The sequence below is a fragment of the Equus caballus genome, chromosome 15 (assembly GCF_041296265.1).
Source record: "Equus caballus isolate H_3958 breed thoroughbred chromosome 15, TB-T2T, whole genome shotgun sequence".
Classification (NCBI taxonomy): Eukaryota; Metazoa; Chordata; class Mammalia; order Perissodactyla; family Equidae; genus Equus; species Equus caballus.
In genome coordinates, this window is record NC_091698.1 from 42,972,524 (window position 1) to 42,986,926 (window position 14,403).

At 42.0% G+C, this 14,403-nt stretch overlaps 1 long non-coding RNA gene across 2 annotated transcripts in view; it reads right to left on the reverse strand.

The window, feature by feature from the left end:
- LOC138917838 (uncharacterized) overlaps positions 1-14,121 on the reverse strand; it is a 93,638-nt gene extending 79,517 nt beyond the window's left edge. The window contains exon 1 of one of the 2 annotated variants that reach the window (XR_011426359.1): positions 13,995-14,121. This is a non-coding gene — a long non-coding RNA (uncharacterized lncRNA). The remainder of the gene's footprint in view (positions 1-13,994) is intronic. The other variant, XR_011426358.1, reaches the window with a different exon arrangement.
- Between the last annotated feature and the right edge of the window lie 282 nt (positions 14,122-14,403).

Consider the following 14,403-nt stretch of genomic DNA (forward strand, 5'->3'; position numbering starts at 1 on the left):
TTTTTTTTTGCCTTGCAAAATGCAATAATTTTAAAATATGTTGGTAAAGACATCCAGAAACTAACCTGCTTATTCACCACCAGGAACGTACAAGCTGATGATATTCTGGGAAAAGCAATTTGGTTTTGGCAAAGGCTTCAAAATGTGCTACTCCAGGTCTTACTAATTCTACTCATGATCATTTGTAGAATTTTATAATTATTTATTTAGCAAACACTTATGTAATATGTTCTACATGTAGAATTTTATATTTATTTATTTAGCAAACACTTATGTAATATGTTCTACATGCCAGGCTCTGTCCTAAGGACTTTGCAAATATTGACCCATTTAATCCTCACAACAGCCTGATGAGGTAGGTACCGGTACCATATCCCCACTTTACGAATGAGCTAAGTAAGGCACAGTGAGGTAAAGTAACTCACTCAAGGTTGTCACACAGTCGCTAAGGGGTAGAGCCAGGATTCAAACCCAGGCACCTGCTCCACAGCCCAAGCTTCTAAACTCTGTGCTCTACAGCCTCTCATGTGATCTATGGAACGCGAAATAAATATTCTCAAAAGTTGTCCCACAGAATCAGCCCGTCAGCGCTCAAACTATCTTTATAATGCCTTCTTCCCAATATTCCCCTTCAGCGAATACCACATTTCTCTGCTCCCTCACAGGACAGCTTCTCGAAAAAGCTGTCGACATGTACTGTGTCCTCTTCTTCACTTCCCATCTTTTGCTCAGCCCACTCCAATCCGACATCTGTCACACCCACTAATTTACTGAAAAGGTGTTCTTCAAACTCACCAGTGACCCCCACTGCAAAATCCACCAGACACTTTGACATTTTACCTTATTTGACGTCTCCGTGACATTCAACAAAGTTGACCTCTCCATCCTCCTTGCTGTACTTTCTCTTCAGCTTTCATGACACTATGTCCGCCTCATTTTCTTCCTACTATTCCAGCAACTTCCTTATCATGTTGCTTACTAGCACCTTCTCCTTTACCCCACCTTTGTCTCCTTTGATGATTTTAACCAGTCTCTTGCTTTAAGTGTCGTCTATGTGCTAACCACTCCCAAATTTATTCTCCATCTCAAAACTCTCATCTGAGCTCCAGACTCACTTGTCCAACTAAATGTTTGGCATCTGTGATTAACTTTATGTAAGTTTGATTGGACTGAGAGATGCCCAGATAGCTGGTAAAACATTATTTCTGGGTATGTCTGTGAGGGTATTTCTGGAAGAGATTAGCGTTTGAATTGGTGAACTGAGTAAAATAGACGGCCTTCCCCAATGTGGTGGGCATCCCCCAGTCCTTTGAGGGCTGCAATAGCACAAAAAGGTAGAGGAGAGTGAATTCACTCTCTCTTTTTTTTTGAGGATGAACAGCCCTGAGCTAACATCTGCTGCCAATCTTCCTCTTTTTGCTGAAGAAGACTGGCCCTGAGGTAACATCCATACCCATCTTCCTCTACTTTATACGTGGGACGCCTGCCACAGCATGGCTCACCATGCGGTGCCATGTCCGCACCCGGGATCAGAACCGGTGAACCCTGGGCCGCCGAAGCGGAACATGCAGACTTAATCACTGCGCCACCGGGTGGCCCCTCACTCTTTCTTCTTAAACTGAGACATCCATCTTCTCCTGCCCTTGGACATAAGAAGTCCTAGTTCCTGGGCTTTCGGACTCTGATTGAGACTTATACCAACGGCCCCCACCTCCATCCTCAGGCCTTCGGAGCCAGACTGAATTGTACCACTGGCTTTCCTGCGTCTCCAGCTTGCAGATGGCGGGTCATGGGACTTCTCAGCCTCCATAACCACATGAGCCAATTCCTATAATAAATCTCCTCTTACATATCTGTATACATTCTACAGGTCCTGTTTCTCTGGAGAACTCTAACTAATGCAGCATCTCTACCTGGATATCTCACAAACCTATCAAAGCTAACTTGTCAAAAACAGAACTCCTGAATCCATCCCACGCCCAAACCCTGCCACCCACTCCCCCGGTAAATCTCTTGCCTCCACTACTGACTGCATCACAATAAATGGCACCAATATCTACCTAATTGTTCAAGCCAGGAGGTTTGAGATTATTTGGGAAAGATCGACTCATTTCCTCCATTTGGCCACAATGTCCTGATTATTTACCTCCTGAATATCTTTTTAAATTATTCACTTTGCTCTGTCTTCACTGCCAAACCACCATCATATCTCCGCTGGACTACCGCAATAACTTTCTAAATATTCTCCCCCCTGCCATGTTTGGCCCCCACAATACAGTCTTTACATGACAGCCGAAGTAGTCAGATAACATCAATCCTCTGCTTTAAATACATCGATGGCTTCCTCTTGCACTCAGAATACAATACAAACTTCTTAATACTAGGCCCTGCAGGAGCTAGCCCTTTCCTACTTCAACAGTCTCATCTTAGTGCCCCCTCCCTCTTACTCATGACCTTCCTTGGACGTAAAAATCTCTTTTGCACTTTGCATATGCTGTTCCCTCCACAGGCTCCCACCCCTCCACTCCCAGTTTTTCACCTGACTCATTTCTTCTGACTCTTCACTTCTCAATTTATAAGTCACCCCTCAGAACAGCCCTCCCCGACCACCTCATTCTAATGACTCAATAATCCTGCTCCAAATTATTGTTTGTCTTCACGTCGTTTCCTCAATTTGCAGTTACCTATTGTGAAAGAACCTGCTTTTTTACCTATTGTGAAAGACACCGTTTTTGAGGTTTGACCTTGGACAACTTTTAGATCCCCGCCTCTCTCCCCTGCCTGCATGACAGAACCTCAAATCCTTCCCGTTCTGTGGCAGCAGGAAGTTCAGACCGCACCAGTCCCCACCTCCTGGCCACTAGAAAGGCCCAGTCCACTGTTCCTACTTGGCTCATGCCTTCTGGGCCAGCTTGCCGCTGCCCTGCTCTTTCTAGAATGTCCCATTATGTGAGTAATAAACCTTCTCATACCCTCTTCGTGCTTGAGGCATCATCAGTTTTGATATCCAAACCAATTTTAGGTGTGAGTTGATCCGTCCTCCGTGGGGCAACCACAAAACATTTATGCCTGTTGGTTTATTTGTTTATTATCTGTATCTCTTACTAGACTAACCTGCATGAGGGTAGGAACTAAGGCTGTTTTGTATATTTATATTCAGCCATGTACAAGTCTTGACATATACTAAGTACTCAGTCAACATTTGGAGATTGATCAAATGACACGCATTACAGCACTGTTAATAATAGTGAAGAATTTGGGAGAGGGGGTTAATCCCTTAACAATAGGGGATTAATTAAATCAATTACTTAGATAAATGGAGTATTAATGATATTGAAAAAATGCTTAATGGCTTTGGAAAAATTTTCTATGTATTAGTGAAAAGAGAAGATTACAGAAAGAATAAACATAGTATAATCGTGTTTTCCTAAAATTTGTGTGTGTGTATTAATGCACAGTTAAAGATTGAAAGAATATACTCTAAATTATGAATAGTGATTATCTGTAGGCAGGTGATTTTAATTTTACCTTTTGTACCTCTCTGTATTTTAAAAAAAATCATGATGAGTATGTATCCTTTTATAACTGGATAAGAAGGCTACTGGACATATTTTAAGATGGCAGCCATGCATTGTGAGATTACTGAGTCTGAATTTTCAGGATCTTAAATTTCAGTTACCATATGTCTCACCAATAACTACCATGAAGGTACTCTTTTGACCATTAAAAACTACGACAAACTACTATACAATGTTAATTTCATCATCCCGGTCAGGAAAAGTCCTGGATTCTGAATTTATGCCTGGGAAGGAAAGGTGTTCCTGCTTCATTCTATTAACATGCACTGTTTGCAAATAAAGTGGTTAAAACTCTCCTTTGACGACCTAAATGCCCATCAACTGATGATTGGATGAAGAAGATATGGTATACATATACAATGGAATAGTACTCAGCCATAAAAAAGGACAAAGGCGTCCCATTCACAACAACATGGATGGACCTTGAAGGTATTATGTTAAGTTAAATAAGCCAGACAGAGAAAGACGAACTCTGTATGACTCCACTCATAGGTGGAAGTTAAACATAGAGACAAAGAGAACAGATTGGTGGTTACCAGGAAAAAGGGGGGTGGGGGAAGGGCACAAAGGGTGAAGTGGTGCACCTACAACATGACTAACAATAATGTACAACTGAAATTTCACGAGGTTGTAACCTATCATAATCTTAATAAAAAGTTAAAAAAAAAAAACCTCTCCTTTGAGTAATAACGCAAGTCAGTGTCCAGTTCAAGTTAATGTCACACCTCTCTGTATCTCATTGCACTTCCCCTATGGCTCCTTTCTCACGAATATGCCTGTTTCTTTTGAAAAAACAAAGCGCACTTTCTTTGTTTTACCAGGTGTCCCAGATGCCTAACCTGCTGGCTTGCTGGGCCTTGCTTCGCCAGAAGTTCTTCCCTTCGTACCCCTCTCCGTGAGCCAGGCCTGGTGACCTGCTGCCTCCTCATCCCTCTGTCCCTTCAAACAAGCCTTCCCTGTCATTCTCGCTATAGCACCCAACCTCTATCTGCAGAAACTTCTTACCATTCTCCAGCCCCGGACCTCACCTCCTGCCTTCCTTTCAAGGCTGTCACTTCTGTAGTAGGTAGAAACTGACAGAGCTACAGCTAGAAACCTGGAACTGAATAGCAAAACCCTACCCTTCCATAGCCACATGTGAAGAAGTTTCTGAAAAACAGATGCACAGAGCTCAAGGCCAGGCAAATGAACACCCGTTATTACTCTGAGGTTTACTCCACACACCAAGGGGAGACCCCTGGTAAGCTGGGTAGGATTGTATGGCTAATTCCATCTGTCTGAGCTGAAGAGCAGCCTATGAGATTGCCTTTCTCTTTCCCCTAAGGCCTGTAGCCTTAACTCAACCTTATCTCTCAGTGCTTTGTAGTAAGAAAAAGCAAAACACAGAACAGAAGGAGAAAGGGAGCATCCATGTCAGATCCCAGGCTTTCCACGAGTGTGTGACTCTGTGCAAGTGTAAAGAGCTTCCAGTCCCTTTTACTGGACTGGACTGGTGAGAAATCAAGGCTCCCCAACACTTAGGCCAAATAAGTGTCCTTAACATTCATCTTTCCCTATTACTTTGGCATAGGGCTGACTGGGAGGAGAGGGATGCACGAGGCCTTGAGTCCCCAGTAAAGGCCAATTCTACATTACTTGGAACATGTTTGTAAATGAATGGATGGATGAATAGTTATATAAACTCCAACTAGTGCCTGATGTTAGGTGCCAATTGGTTATAGAGATGCCACCTTGAGCCATTAAAGTAATCCCTAAGGCAATATAAAGCAGTCTTCTGAATTCATGAGGACCACTCTACACCTGAACCAATTCCCATGCTTTGTCCTTTTGTTATTGTCTTTGTTCTTGACCCTACTTTAACCGATATTTCCTGCAATGTCAATATCGAATGTGACCCTAATTTCCTTCCAGTTCCACTTTTGCTTCTAGCTTTAGATAGTGACCTTTGTCTATGCTTGCCCCAGGATCCAGCCTTGTCCTGTCTCAGAATGAGGCTGAACCATACCAGCCTTGACAAAGCTTTGTGACCTCACTGGCTATCTGAGAAGAACGGACAAATGGAAGGAGATGAAACTAAACAAAGGTAAGTCTAGAGTATTTGATCCTCTGCTCTTCTAGAAGGGGGTGTGGTGGGGGGAAGTCACAGGTTGAAACAGCCAAATGGCCAGTCTTGCCAGGTCCTATACTAAAAGAAAAATAATTTCTCTTACATTATTACAGAGTCTAAAGTATAGCCTTTGTTTTGTTAACACCGGTACATTTTTTAAACCTGTCCTCAAACATCATTGCTCTCTTTTACCACAGATTGCTTGAGCAACAGCAGCAATTTGCAGCCAGTGCTAGCAATATTCATTTTGCAAACTATCTTTGCTAAATGCTCCAAATTCCTACTGTACAGGGTGTTCAAAGTCTCGGTCGACCCTACTCCCAAACTGTGCTGTATTATAAGTCCCAAATAAGCACCGTTTCTGCAGGGAATAATGCCTGCTCAATCCCATTAACAGTGATAGCGTGAATGACCATAAGCCATTAATTTTGATGAGATCAGGTTCGTATAACCTCAAAGATTCAACGGAAGCCACAGGAGACACTGAAGTATTCCCACTTTAGTTCCTTTAATGAATAAAAATGTGAAAGTAGTTACAGTCCTCCTGACAGCTGGGCGCCACAGGCCCAAGGAAAAGTTCACCCTGTCAGCAGCTACAAGAGAAAAGTGCCAAGGAATTATTGCATTAGCTCGGTAAGAGTCTAATGGCCAAAAGATGGGGGTAAAAGGCACTGAACACACCAGGCAGAAATTACCCTGAGTCCTAAAAAGGCTTTTATTAGGGTGAGCAATTTTATTTCTTAAGAATTCAGCAATATGGAACAAATTATTTGCTCAAGAGTCTGCAGTCATCCTGGAAAAATATATCAGGATCTCAGGGCTCACTTAACACCTCCTGGACAGCTATTTTCAAAATGCAGTGGGAAGAAAAGACTCGGAAGTTGTCCTCATAACTCATGAGCACATTTCCAACAGGTAATTTTGTTTTCAACTTTCATTACTCATTAATATTCAATTTAGGTCTCCTCTTCTTTCGGTGTGCGTGACATTTGTGAGCTTCGGTCTTTCATTTGGGGTGTCTGCACAAGCTTGCTTGAGTATGAGAGAGAGTTTCTGACTTGCCAGAAGATGAGATTCACTGCTTGTTCCCAAAGGAATCGGGGGAGGGAGAAAGCAATGATTTTGCTTTTCTGACTTGCAAATCCCTTGTAAAGGGAAAATCATAATTCATAGCCCCATATGTACAAAATGTTTCCAACGAGTTTCATTTTGGAGGTATAAGCAATGAATTTTCTGCTAAATGCAGCAGATCCAGTCACTATACTTATAAAACAAAATGCGTTTGGATTCTGAATATGAAATGTAATCTCTGGGTGCAACAAATTCCAAATCAGCATTAAAAAAATCTTCAAGAGCAGCTATCGAAAATGACCTACAATTAGTAATTATTGTACGATTTTGGATCCCATTTCTTTTGTAGCAAGTTGTGCTCTGGCAACCACTGTGAAAATAGGTACAGAGATGGATCAATAAACAGTATCCTTAATCTTTGTCTCCAACATTAGAGATGCAGTTTCACTCTTTTTTATATAACTGGTGTGGTAAGGTGATGAAGAGCCCCTTAAGATATCCAGGTACTAATTCTCAGTACCTGTGAATGTTACCCTATATGGCAAAAGTGACTTTACAAGTGTGATTAGGTTAAGGATTTTGAGATGTGGAGACTATCTCGATCATCCAGGTGGGCCCTAAATATAACCATAAGTGTCCTTATATGAGAGAGGCAGAGGCAAACTTGATTTAAGAGACAGAAGAGGAGAAAGTGAAATATCAAAAAAAGCAGAGAGAGACCTGAAGATGCTATACTGCTGGCTTTAAAGATGGAGAAAATGACCATGAGGCAAGGAATGCAGCTCCAGAAACTAGGAAAGGCAAAAAATGGATTCGTCCCTAGAACGTCCCAAGGGAGCCAGGCCCCTCTGACATCTTGGATGCTAATTTCCCTCTGACCTCCAGAACTGAAAGAGAATAAACGGGTGTTGGTATAAGCCACCAGCTGTCAGGTGATTTGTTGCAACAGCCGCAGGAAACTAATACAACTGGTTATCAAATTTTCTGGGTTTGTACTGCTAGTGGGATACATGGTCTTGCTTGTCTCTTTTTATCTTTACCTTTAAGAGTGTTAATACAAAAGACCTTGAGTTCATGGACATTTGGCTATATGATAATAGGGAGAAATCTCTCGCCTCCTTGTCACAGATTTTACAATAAGAAGGTTTTTTTTAAACTATGGTGCTTTTTTAAATTATATGACAAATTAAGTTTAGGAAGATAAGTAAAGATAGATAAGGAAAAAAAGAAAAAGGAGGAAGACAAGGAGAAAGGGGGAGGGGAGAAAAAAGAGGAGGGGAGTGAGAGAGAGAGTGAGAGCTGGAATGATAGACACTTGTGCTGCTCACCAGTATTTCCAATTCACCCTCTTCAGGGCACAGAAGAGCACTTCCCTGCCCCTTCAATTTAGATGTGCCTATTTGGTTGTGAGCAAAAGGGACATGTGGCCCTTCTACATGGGAGCATGTAATTGCCAGTGCAATAACCCACAGTGCGCCCTTCCAACTACTGCAGTGACCAGGCGGTTGAGGCTCCAACAACCTGAATAGATCTCTGAGTGAGAGCAACATGGAACAGAGCCCTCCCCTATGAAAGTATCCAAAGTTTATTTTGACCAGAAAATAAATTTCTGTTGCTTAAAGTCACTGAGATATTAAGGTTATTGGTTACCACAGCATAACCTTGCCTATACTATTGTGGATGGATGGATGGATGGGGATGGATTGATAGATGGATGGATACATATATACATAGATGCATAGATAGATACATAGATAAGCTATCTGGATGGATACATATATACATAGATGCATAGATAGATACATAGATAAGCTATCGTGACCGATGAAAGAATAACTGGAAAAGATGACACTGTTTCTGCAGAATGTGTGGAAGAGTTCCTTCTGCCATATAATAGAGAGAAGTAGCAAAAGCTTTGCAGACAGAGTGCTTATCTTATTCATATTTATATCTCTAGCACTTAGCACAATGTCTGGTACTCATTGGACACTAAGTGATTTAACAAAGAAACTATTTTTTAAAGATGACAGCATGATGCCAAAACTTTGTAACAGAAAACCCCCATCATGACCTCCGAAGGTTTGGTTCAGCCCAATCAAAGTAAAACTAGAGTCACAATCGAAACCAAGACAGCCCAGGCCAGAATGGAACTTAAAGACGTTCTGCCTTCATTGGAACCAGAGTTTCCAGGGTTCTTCTCAGCATCCCATAGATCTTTGAGAAAAAATGCCTGGGCGTTTACAAACCTGCAGTAGCCAAAACCCACAAACCTGAGACCTGAGTTATCCATTCGTCTTCCTCAGTGAAGGGATGCCCGATATTCTGCGGTTCTGCCTGATATTGGTCTACCAGAGGACAAATATGGTGCACTACAAACTCTTTCTAAGAAAAGTAAATAGTGAGTGTTTAAACATATGACTATTCTAACCTTCCCTGGATTTTACCTTTACTGCTCTCAAATTGTCTATGATCTAATAGGGAAGATTATCAGAGCCTTTCTAAAACAATTATTTGTTTTATATTTGTGAAAAAGAAAATCGTAAGTCCTGGGCTACTTGAGTGCAGTTTTGGATGTAGTACCTCACATAGCAATTCCATGTGGAGAAAATACCCAGGTGACCGTATGGATGGCCATCTGAATAGAGAAAGAGTGGGACCATGACAGGCAAAAAATATGTGGCTATGGTTCTTTTGGTCCCATGTAACAAATCAATTCTGTCTCACTTAAGCAAGAAACAAATTAGCCAAAAATAAAATTTTGAAGGATGGGGTAGGGTAGGAGTGGCGGGGGGGATAGGGGAGAGGGGTTGTTGCACAGAAAGAAAGAAAGAAACAAGAAGCCCTAAGAAAGACAGAAGTCACTGTGGCTTCAAAGACCTCAGCTAGAGAAAACAATGAACCTTCTCTCAAAAGCTGTCTCAGTTCAACCTTCCATATTTCTATATTTCTAAGGAAAAGGACCTGACTGGCCCAGCTTATGTGAGTCCAGCCTGGGGTCATTCACATTTGACCAACAGGAGGTCTTATAGACCATCCATGATTAATATGGCATCCTATTCTGTTTGGAGAAAATTTTCAGTCGAGGTGGAGTCACTGTGAGGTGGAACATGAACTGGTACATGAAACATCTACTTCAGGAGAGAACGGAGAAGTGATGAATCGAAGAATAGTGCTTTGGGCTACAAGATAACAGAAAACCTCTAAATAATTATGGTTTGGGGGTTGGGGGTAGGAGGTTATTGTTTGTTTTGGGGGACTGGGGTGGGGATTACTTCATAAGAAGTCCGGTTAACCATTCAATGCCAGAATTTCCAAAATTCTGCTGGCTTTTCCCTCATAGTCATGAGCATCCCCAATCATCTCCTCTGAAATCCAGGTAGGAAGAAGGAGAAAAGGGAGGGGATGGTGCCTAGAACCAGAAAGTACAACTATCAACTTAATATCCACATGCAAAAGAATGAAGTTGGTCCCTTACCTCACACCATATGCAATAACTAACTCAAAATGGATCAAAGACGTAAGTGTAAGGGCTAAAATTATAAAATTCTCAGACGAAAACATTAAGTAAAAATTTTTGTTACCTTGGATTAGAAATTGTTTACCAGCTATGACACCTAAAGCCCAAGCAAAAAAAATAGACAAATTGGACTTCATGAAAATTAAAAACTTTTGTGCTTCAAAGGAAAAAATAAAGATAGTGAAAAGACAATACACAGAAGGGAAGAAAACATTTGCAAATCATTTACCTAAGTCTCTATTATCCAGAATATATAACTATTACAACTCAACGATATAAAAACAAGTAATCCAATTAAAACAATTGGCAAAGGATCTAAATAGACATTTATGCAAAGAAGGTATAAAAATGGCCAATAAGCACATGAAACGACTCAATATCCCATTCCTAATGGGAAATGTAAATCAAAACCACAACGAGATACCCCTTCACACCCACTAGGGTGCCTACAATAAAAAAGACACACAATAACAAGGGTTGGCAAAGATGCAGAGAAATCAGAACCCTCCTACATTTCTGGGTGGAATGTAAAATGGTGCAGTTGCTTTGGAAAATTGTTTGGCAGCTCCTCAAAAATTTGTACCTAAAGTGTGCATATGCCCCAGCAATTCCACCTAGCTATATACCCAAGAGAATTAAAAACAAACGTTCACAGAAAACCTTGCACACAAGTTCATAGCATAATAGCAAAAAGTGTAAACAGGGGCCAGTCCAGTGGCATAGTGGTAGAGTTCACGTGCTCCACTTTGGTGGCCCAGGGTCCACGAGTTTGGATCCTGGGCACAGACCTACACACTACTCATCAAGCCATGCTGTGGCAGCATCCCGCATACGACGTAGAGGAAGGTTGGCACAGAAGTTAGCTCAGGGACAATCTTCCTCACCAAAAAACAAAACAAAATCAAACTGTAAACAACCCAAATGTCCATCAACCAAGAAATGTATAAACAAAATGTGGTATATCTTTACAATATAATATCATTCAGTCACAAAAACTATATATTCTAATACATGCTACATATGGATGAACCTTGAAAATACTATGCTAACTGAAAAAAAGCCGGACCCAAAGCTACATATTACATATCCTATTTATATGAAATATCCAGAACAAGCATAGACAGAAAATAAATAATTATTTGCAGAGTCTAAGAGAAGAGAATATGAAGTGACTGCTAACAGGTAGGAAGGTTCTTTAGGGGTGAAGAACATGCTCTAAAATTAAATATTGTTGATGACTGCACAACTGTGAATATATTAAAAGTCATTGAACTGTACACTTTAAATGGCTGAATTACACGGTATGTGAACTATATTTCAATAAAGCTGTTAAAAACAAGATTTATAAACTAAAAAAAATGAAAGGAAGAAAAAGTACAGACTTCCCCAGAAACCACAGCAGAATTTTTGCTGTCTTGTTGACATAACTGGTTTTACCCATAGGTAGAAGTAACTTCATGGGATTATGACTTAAGGGGTTCTGAAAAAGTTTCCATGTCACCTGCCAATACTGCCCAGGGCAACTCAGCATTACTTGTAGCAAGAAAGACAATGACCCAGGCTTTGAAGTGAATTTAGACCCTGGTTTTAACTGTAGCTCTGCCACTTTGGAGAAACTCACATCCTCTCATTAGGCCTCTGGAAGATGCTGTCAGGACTCTGCCCATTTCCCCTCTGATCCATTTTCATTTTTGTGCAAACTAACTTATGATGTTTTTCCTTCTTAAAGGCCTGCACCACCTTTCTTTGTCAGAGACATCCTCAGGCTGACAGAGAGCCCCAAGTACTGAAGATGGCAACCCTTGGCCAGCAACTGATGGGTACAGAGGTTTAAATATAAATACCCTAGTCACCTTGCCCCTATGAGAACATTCTTGAAGACCCACAGTGACTATAGAGCTTCCTGTGATTTAAGGTCAAAACTGAACACCTTTGCTTGGCCTCCTAACATTCTCCATGCCAATTTCCCCACCCCAGCTAGCGAACATTTCCTAATATCCCTTCCACAGGAATCCTCATCACAGAGTCTGCTTCTGGGGAACCCAACCTAAGGGAGCCTCAGTTTCCTTATCTACCAGATGACAATTATAAGCATAACAAGGATAAAGCTCTATGATCACAATAGAGCAGTCCCTTGATAAATAGAGATTCCTCTCTGAAGTCTAGAACCATGACCTGACAGAACATGCTGTGGGAAAGATTGGCCCTGAGCCAACATCTGTTGCCAATCTTCCCCTGTTTGCTTGAGGAACATGGTCCCTGAGCTAACATCCATGCCAGTCTTCCTCTACTTTGTATATGAGACACCACCACAGCACAGCTTGATGAGCAGTGTGTAGGTCCACACCCAGGATCTGAACCTTTGAACCCTGGGCCACCGAAGCAGAGTGTGTGAATTTAATCACTACACCACTGGGCCAACCCCTGACAGAACATTCTTTTTTTTTTTAAGATTGGCACCTGAGCCAACATCTGTTGTCAATCTCCTTTCTTTTTTCTTCTCCCCAAAGACCCCTAGTACATAATTGTATATTCTAGTTGCAGGTCCTTCTAGTTGTGCTATGTGGGATGCCGCCTCAGCATGGCCTGATGAACAGTGCTAGGTCCACACCCAGGATCCAAACCAGCAAAACCCTGGGCCAGCAAAGTGGAGTGCACCAACTTAACCACTCGGTCACGGGGCTGGCCCCTGACAGACCATTCTTATCCTTCAATAACTTCCTGTAGACTGTGAACACAAAGACTACAAGGAACAAGGATGTAGTGGAATGAGTGAGTGAATAAATGGAGAAAAGAAAAACGAACAGTCTTGGATGCAGTAGAGCATAGCATTTGAGAAAGTGGACTCAGGGAAGCTGACCTAAGTTTAGATCTCAAGTATTCCAGCTACCTGGGCACACTATTTCTGTTTCTATTTTCCCCTCTGTAAAATGGGGATAATAAGAGTACCAGTCTCATAAAGTTGTTGGGAGGATTAAATGAGATCGTGAGTAGACAGCACCTGATATAAATAAAAATTAAGTATTGTTATTGTGGTCATGGTGCAGCGACAGTAACTTTTATTGTAGATGTGTGTAGCTGCAGTAGTGGAAGTAATCTGGGGGCACCAAAAGCAAACTTTCCTGACTTCACAATTTTGCCACAACTGAAGTTAGATTCAATTTGACAACTAGGCTAAATTCCAAACACCTTACAGCAGATGCAGTTTCAAATTTCATTCCAAAGGATGAAACTCTATGCCTCATGTTGAGCGTTGGAAGTGTTTTGCCTGGTGGCAGAAGGCACTAGGCTTCTGTTTCAGGCAGGTGACACCAGGCAGAGATTTTAATCAGCCCCCGAGGGGGTCTTCCTAACACCACCCAGGCTTCTGGTACTGGGAGAAGCACCGCGGCTGTCAAACTGACACTTTGCTGAGCAGGAAAGCATCGTAAAATAACATAGGGTAGATGTATATATACTTGTGTTTAATTTTAAAATGATGAAAAATGCATGGCAGTAGGACTCAGTCAGGCATAAATTACAGAGAGTGGCATGTCAGTCAGCAAGCACAACAATGAGACGTAAGAAGATGGAGGAATAGGTAAACACCTGTCGAGGGCTGCCTCGTACGCAGCTGAGACACAGCACAGCGAAGACGAAGACAAAAGGCAGCTCTGGAAGTGGCGTACACCTCGCCCGAAGCAGACTCCCCTGGGAAACCAGAGACGAGCTTCAGTTGTACCTGTGTGAAGAGAACGGCTTCATACATTCTGACTCAGGTTCAGTGCGACTAGTGTTCCTGCTTCCCGCACGGTCTGTTCTCCACCAAGGGCCAGAGTGAACCTTTCACAACCAATACCAGTTCATGTGACAACCCTGTTCAAAAACCCTCCAAGGGCTTTCCTCACACCTTGTACAAAGTCCAAAGTTCTTACCATGACCAGCAAATCCCAACCTCATCTAGCCCCTGGGTCCTTAGTTGACCTCCTCTCCCGCCCCTCCTCCCCTCACTCACTTTACTCCAGCTCACTACCCTCTATTATCTTCCTCAAATTTGCCAAGCACATGCCCTCTCCAGGACCTTTGCTTCTGTTGTCCCTTCTGCCAGGAATGCTTCCCTTCCCCTCCCCACGTATCTCCGAGACTCACTC